Raw genomic sequence first — 7,722 nt, 5'->3', positions numbered from 1 at the left:
AATTTCGATTCAATAGAACATGTCCGGCCATTGAGCTAGTCGTTTGCTCATTTGTACTAGAACAAGCGCTTAAACTAATTTACCAAAAATTCCTTCACTTTTCACTACAACCATGAGTAAGAATGATTTGACAATTGACAAAGGAACTGCGAATTTGAGCAACTCACTGTTTTTCCAGTTTGGCTACAATAGCCAAATATGTGCACAAGCTTTGTCAGCTCTCCAGTATTTCCTACGTTTTGCGTATAAATAGAGTTTCCCATTTGTCTTTAAACATTAGACATTACGATTTTTTTTACTCATTGATTACTGTAATGTTTAGTACAGATCTGAACATTTTTCTTCTTATGGTTTAATATTTTGATTTAAAATAATTTTAGGGTGCCTAGGAATAAGTATTATGTTTTCACAAGAGGTACTTTTGTGTATAACTGGATAGATTTAGGAGTTAATTATCCTAAAGCCATGAAGAAATGAAGTTTAAAAAATGCAAGCAAAAACTAATTATTGTAATATTTGCTAATTATATATATGTAATGGCTAATAACATTGTAATTTATGATGGCAACACGTTAGGTAAGTAGTTAGCTAGGTTGTAAGTAAATATGTTCATACTGACAATAATGTGCTGGATCATACTTGGGGGAATTATCAATCTTGTACATACATATGTCTACCATAACCCAAACGTCCAATAGTTATTCCTAAATGTTTATGCAATTATTAGACCCTTATGAGATCTTAAATACAACTACTGCAGGCTGGAAAAACATCATGGGGTGAGGACGGGGTTTATGGTTATTTTTGAGACCCAGTACTGAAGACCTGATCAGTAAACTTAATTGACATTATCTTTGACAGGCCAAATTGTTTTCACGTTTTCTGATTGGTTGTCAGGTAGGGGAGTTTCACAGCCTGGAGGAAGTGCCGGCTATCTGACACACATTATGCTTTTAATGTTGCGGACAGCTGTGAGTATTTTACATCATTACGCGCTGATAGTTTGCTGTTGTAGTAAACTGAAACATTGTGAACTCTCATTGTCTGAAGTGCTTCCTTTTTGTGTGATCCTTTTTGTGTGATATAATCTTATGGCAAGTACAGTTTTTTAGTTAAGGCAACACAATCCCTCAACCACATAGTATTTATTAGTTCATCTGGACCTGACCATTAACATCTTTTTTCTTGGTTAAATTTATAGTATTTTTTTTCTGTAATTAATGTTCCTGGAATCATGTCAAGTTGGCATTGGCAATGGTGCAATATGTATGTTGTATCATGTTGTGTTACTTTTGCCAAATAAGGATAAGCAGTTTTTTTGTTGATGCATTTTGTTGGAATGATTTTGCATAAGGGATTATATCTAATTTGTTGTAAATAAAAAAATAAATATCTGATTTTGTTTGAGCTATTGAGCTCAAAGTGTTTTTTTCTATATATGTGATGGATCTGTGTCAAGTCAGAGGTTCTATGGTCCACTGTACGTACATTTATGGGGTAAATTAAAAGTAACTTAAGTATGCAACTGATAACATGTTCTGACTTTTGACTGGTATTCCGTGAGTGTTTTAATATGATCACAATCCAAAAATGTTGCAAACTTTTTCTTCCAATAGCAAAAACAAGTAACAAATGATCATTGTAAAGCACTACTGAATCTGTTGGTGCTATATAATAATAATAATAATAATAATAATAATAATAATAATAATAAAAAACTTCAACAATCTCAACTTCATTCTACATTAATCACACTATAGTGTGATCTGTCCTTATATATGCTTTATTTGCTCTTTTATACATTTGATGACTTTTTTGCAAATATCATCAGCTCAGAGGGATGTTTGTGGTGGTGGTAGTTCTGCTAATGAAGAAACGCTTTGAAATTATTTGGGATATTTGTTAATTACTATAAAAATGTTATTTGGTATTGAATCCACTACGTGTCTGGCGGTTCAATTAATGCATTGATAATTCCTCAGTGGTCACTCGAGCTTCACTGTTTAATCCAAGATATAAGGATCCTATTTCACCAAGCCAATGGTAAAAGTTTTTTAAAACATATGAGAAAGGTGAGATTGTAATCACTTTCATATTGTTAACAGCCTATCGGCACTGATCAATATATCATATCATAAAATCAGTTTAGTAGATAAACCCCCAATGAAAACATGCATGCATGCATTTAATTATGCAGTCCTCTTGTCTGCAGCTTTTGCAAGCCCTCTCCTTCTTCCCTAGCCAATATTTTTGTGTCTGTCCAATCACAGACTTTCCAATGAAGCTCAAGTATTTTATTATTTGATTATTTATATAGCGCCAGCAAATTCCATAATACTGTACAATGAGAAGTCTTTGCAAGGCAGGTGCTCTGAGCAATTGCTGCCACTTGAGTTTAGCTCCACTGAGCTAAGCAAACCAGTAAGTAACAGGACCACTGATTGATAGCCAGGGGGTGTAAAATGGTTAAATGATAAAAGTTACTATTTCTGTTGAAAATCTGTAGTTTTTGAAAAGTCAAAAAAGGGGGGACACTCTTCACACATAAAGCACTTCATCAAGATATAGTGTTTTAGGTGTTAGGAGTGTCCCTTTAACAGTTAATCCTGGGCATATTCGTACAGAGCCCATTGATTAAGATAGTTCTTTTTAGACATCAATATTTATACTGCACATGGGTTAAGGAGAATTCCATCATATTTTCTAAGAAAGGCTTTTTTGTCTAAAAATAAATATTGGGGTACGAACTTGGGCCATGGCTGTGCCAGTTTACCCAGGCTATGTGGGCATATGTTCAGGACCCATTTTCATGGTCTCCAGACTCAACTATTATGATGAATTTACAAAATTACATTTGATCACAACTCATTATTTAAAGAACAAATTTCACAATTTGTAAGACAGATCCCTCTGCTTTCTATCAGAATTCGAAACAAAGTCATCAGCAAGGCCCCAAGGTAACACAAGCCGAAGAGAGGACTTCAACCAGCTGGTGGTAACCATGGTCCTTCAGATCCTTTCAGGTGTTGGATGCTGAGTCAGATTGTCAGTGAGGGAATGAATATGAATGGGCAGGAAAACCTGCATTTACAGCCTAGACACTATGAGCAGATCTCCAAATTCTTATAACTGATCAATCTGAAGTGAAGTGATAGATAAACGCTTTGAAAAAATTAGGCCTTGTGGGCTATTCTGAATCACATGGGATTATTCAACAAAACAAAAATTGTGAACAACTGATAGCGGAATTGTAAAGTTTAGACAAGAATAGTCAAATTGGAAACGATATCCAGCCTAGTAATTTTCCTAGCTCAGTAATTATGGCCTTAAATTTACAATTCATTGAGTGCCTACAAATTCCATGTTTACTGAATACTCTCAAAAGTATGGCTCCATAAAACACTGCACTTTAATCTGTTCCAGAGCTGGAGAAAGGCGATGATAATATGTTCCTTAAAGGATCATTATAGTGTCAGGAAAACAAATCGGTTTTCCTGACTCTATAGTACCCTGAGGGTGCCCCCACCCTCAGGGTCACCCTCCCGTGGTGCTGAAGGGGTTAAAACCCCTTCAGTTACTCACCTTCTTCCACTGCTGGGCTCCCTTACCTCTCCTCCCCCGCCGACGTCAGCTCCCCCGTCTGACGTCAGCGGAGCGGAATGCGCATGCACAGCAGTGCCGTGCACGCATTCAAAGTGTCCATAGGAAAGCATTTTTTAATGCTTTCCTATGGACGCTCTGCGCGATGGAGGCATAATATGCCTCCAGCGTCGCAGATGCTCCTCTAGTGGCTGTCCGGAAGACAGCCACTAGAGGCTGGCTTAACCCCAAATGTAAACATAGCAGTTTCTCTGAAACAGCTATGTTTACAGCAGGCAGGGTTAACCCTAGAGGGACCTGGCACCCAGACCACTTTATTGAGCTGAAGTGGTCTGGGTGACTATAGTATCCCTTTAATATTTGTATTTGCTAATATCATTTTATTTGCTTTTGGTAACTATTACATATTAGTATATCACACTTTCTTAAATTAATACAAGATGGTTGATTTTATCAAAGTTATGCTCAGAAGACATATTGGTCTATCACACCAAAAATTGTTCCCTCTTATTAATTACCAATGCTACAATGATTATGATATGTCTAAATTTAGACCTCTCAGCCCACTCCATGTTGCTGAACTACAATGCCCCATGATTATCTGCCCATCTCTTGCAATTTAAAGAATTCTAGGAGTTGAATGTCCTTACTATACAGGGGAGACAGTGGCAGAGTTTGAGATCACTGCTGAAAATACTCTATGAAAACCAGTGTTTACATCTTTACAAGCAATAAAATGCAGCTATATTGAATTTATATCCCCCGTGAAATAAAGGTCAGCCTTCTGCTTTATTTTTGGCAATTTTGCACAATTTTTTTTTTAAAATAAAATCAATGATTGCAGTGAAATGTACACATATTTCAAAAGGCCTAGAACTTATTTTTGGGAGTAAGCTCAGTTTAAATTAATTAATTACTAAAAACAATGTTTGCAAGCTTGGCTTACAAATCACTGTGAATAAACACCAGTCAGTTCAAAAGATATTTCAACCACGTTTTTAAATCAAAATAGTCTGTGTTTAGAAAACAAATCTATTCTGCTGAAACAAAGTTTTTTTCATAGTGGTTATTTTTATCTACATTAATTAACCACATCTCTATATTTAGTTAAAAAAAATTAAAAATTACATTGTTACAACTCCCACTAATCTAAGCCAATCTTTAAGATGACAAGTTGATGTTCACTCAGAAAATGTACAAAAAAAATCCTAAATTATATTCAATTTAGGCAGATTTTGACTCGAAAATAATTGGATACTAAGCTACTGCAAGAACCTCAATATTAACGGTTTCTTAAAATTGTGAATGCTTGTGGAAAATAAATGGAAACTAAATGGAAAAATTCATATTATAGCTAAGCTGTGACTGTGCCAGCTGTGTAGAGATTTTAACTATTGAGTTATCTATTGTGGAGAGAATGTTGCAATTTAGTTCTCAAATCACCACTATTTGCTGTTTATTGAATAGATGCATGAGTGTTTGATTAGTTATAAATGTATCTGTGCGTGAGTATAGTCAAGGAAGCAATGGCACGGATTTTTTGTACATTCGTATCTATGTGTATGCTCCTGTAGGTGGTAACTAATCATAATTACATATTTGCTCTTTGAGCATCTCCACATCTTTGTGCTAAATTGCCATTTCATTGTGTCTCAGTGTGTGCGCCTTGATCATGCTATTACCTTTATGTGTTGAATGTGAATTGTTTGTAAATCTGTTTGAGTCACCGCTTTTTTCAGAGTGGGTGTGGGTAGGAGGTAAGAGAACATTTAAAGAAGAGCTGACTCAAGGCTATCCTCTTATGTGTGCACACTGAAAGGAGTGCTGAGTGTGCATTTAAACACCCACCCCCTGCCCACCTCGAACTGCCTTCTTTCTAACTCACACAATATAGAAGTGGCTCTTTGTATCTCTGTCCATATGGATCAGTATTTCAATGCTGTGATGCTGTGTGCCTGAAACCCCTTCCATACCACAAACATTTCGTACATAATAGAAAATATCAACACCCTGTATTGTACTCAATAGGAGAGTATAAATAGTAAGCATCTGGTCTGGGTTAATATGGAACCATTGTTAAACACACAAGACCAGGAAACATATTATCATGCAATAGTTATGTTTTATCCAATAAACATTTACAAAGCTGTGAATTGCCAGTAATTCACCAGAGATTTTCAAATATTAGGCCACAGTGGCTTAATTGGAATCTGAAATTGCATCTTCAAGCCAACTAGCCATCTTAATTGTTTTGGACTAAGGTTATTTGACTTTTCGTGTAACTTCTAACTAAAGCTTTGTTGAAAACAGAGATTTTATTGTAATTTATCTAATAGTAGATAATGTGAAAAACAGCAAACTTGATTCACTCTAAAAAGAGTCTGTTTAAACCATCTTTAACCAAGCTTGATGTCTCTCTTGATGCAACCCAGCTAGCAAGCCGACTACTAACCAGGGATGATCCAACAACGAGTCCCACCTCTTCTCACACTATACCGAAGATTTATCAAGGCAAAACAAGGGAGAATTATAAATGCAAACAGCTGCTATCTTGGTGACAAACAGCTAAATGTTGAGAAAGTCTTTTGGTTTCCAATGTGATTACTTCTTATTCAGCTCTTTGCTTTACAATAGCACCTGGTTTACCTTGATAATCCAGCATTGGTTAATGATCAGTGAGCTTGGATGCCCCATCTAATCCCATGAGCTGTGCATTGTGGGGATGTCTAACTCCTTCCTATAATGTCACTGAATGTGCAGGGGTGAGCGGTTAATATACTGCAATAGAATGGCTGGGAGTATTGGGGAACACTTTATAATATTACAAGGAGGGATCCTGGGACTACTTTCTGGACAATAAGAATACTGTAGATCATACATACATACATACATACTAACATCCCATAAGCCTCAGGATGGGAGTAGGGTGAGAGCAGTACTCATTATAGAACTAACCCACATATTATTTTATTATTATTTTATTATTTATATAGTACCATCAAGTTCTGTAGTGCTGTACATAGAATATGGAACTCAGGGAAACATTCCCAGGGACAACTACACATTTATTCCCAATACCACATATGGAGGGCAGTAATGGGAGGAAGACACATGACTGCCTGACAATTCATGACTATTGTCTCCTTCTTATTCAAAGTTAAATATTTGCCCATTGGTTCACAGTGATGCCATCAAACGTTATCAATGTTCAGTTAATTAGACTTTTAATCCCCAACTTAAACAACCAACCAGTCTTGACTGAGGATGTATAAACTGGTAACTAGTGAGCAGCTAACAGCATTTTGGTTATTTTTCTAGGCCTGATATGAGCCGATCAGAGTCAATTTGATGGAATAAGTATCAGCGCAACCAATCATATTTAATGAATAACCAGTTTGGTGATTTTCCAAAGATTGCTAGTTCACCTGACATTATGCAAGTCAGTGGCAAAAGTCCATGCAACCTAACCTTTGATGGATAGACCCCATTGTGTTTCACTGAGCAATTTGCTAAATATTAGCCTGAAACCCCAGTTTAGACTGAATTAAACACCCTTGGTATATGGAGAGGGTGACCATAATTGACATTTTACTAGGGATCCTAATGGAAATTGTATACTGCAGGGCTTCATTTAACAAATCTCAATTTTGAACAAGTGAACCAAAGGCATTCTGAATTCTCACTTCCCAACAACAGTTAAATGTAGCATCATCAAAGCATCATCAAAGTGCTCTATATCCAAAACAGCACAAATAAACAAATAACCCAAATAAACAGTTGAACATAACTTAGTAATTTGCTCATGGTTATGTTGGTGCAGTGCTCCTCACAAAAAAACATAGTGTACTTTGCCAGTGCAAATTCACTTATAATGATCAGAACCATCAATGATCAATGTTACCTTAATGTGTGCAGAATCCGTCAGTTGTAATTCTTACATTTTAGGACTCCAAACCAGAGATAATGTAGGGAAGAGAGTGGTATACATAAATACTTTACATTTATTGAAAACAATATATATCACATGAGAAAATGGAAACAACAGCTTCTCCAATTGTTCCCATTCTGTTAAATTCTCGGACAATTGCAAGTGCAGGTTTTGCTTCTGAGAATAGTTTAATC

At 36.0% G+C, this 7,722-nt stretch overlaps 1 protein-coding gene across 1 annotated transcript in view; it reads left to right on the top strand.

Moving 5' to 3' along the window:
- The first annotated feature begins 920 nt into the window (after positions 1–920).
- The window catches only part of LOC134597043 (homeobox protein Hox-D3-like), a 33,556-nt gene continuing 26,754 nt past the window's right edge, over positions 921–7,722 (top strand). The window contains exons 1-2 of the mRNA XM_063444806.1: positions 921–971; positions 2,925–3,023. The gene's annotated coding sequence lies outside the window, so the exon portion shown is untranslated. The remainder of the gene's footprint in view (positions 972–2,924; positions 3,024–7,722) is intronic.

The sequence above is a fragment of the Pelobates fuscus genome, chromosome 1 (assembly GCF_036172605.1).
Source record: "Pelobates fuscus isolate aPelFus1 chromosome 1, aPelFus1.pri, whole genome shotgun sequence".
In the NCBI taxonomy this organism is placed as follows: Eukaryota; Metazoa; Chordata; class Amphibia; order Anura; family Pelobatidae; genus Pelobates; species Pelobates fuscus.
This window is presented reverse-complemented; position numbering and strand designations above follow the sequence as displayed.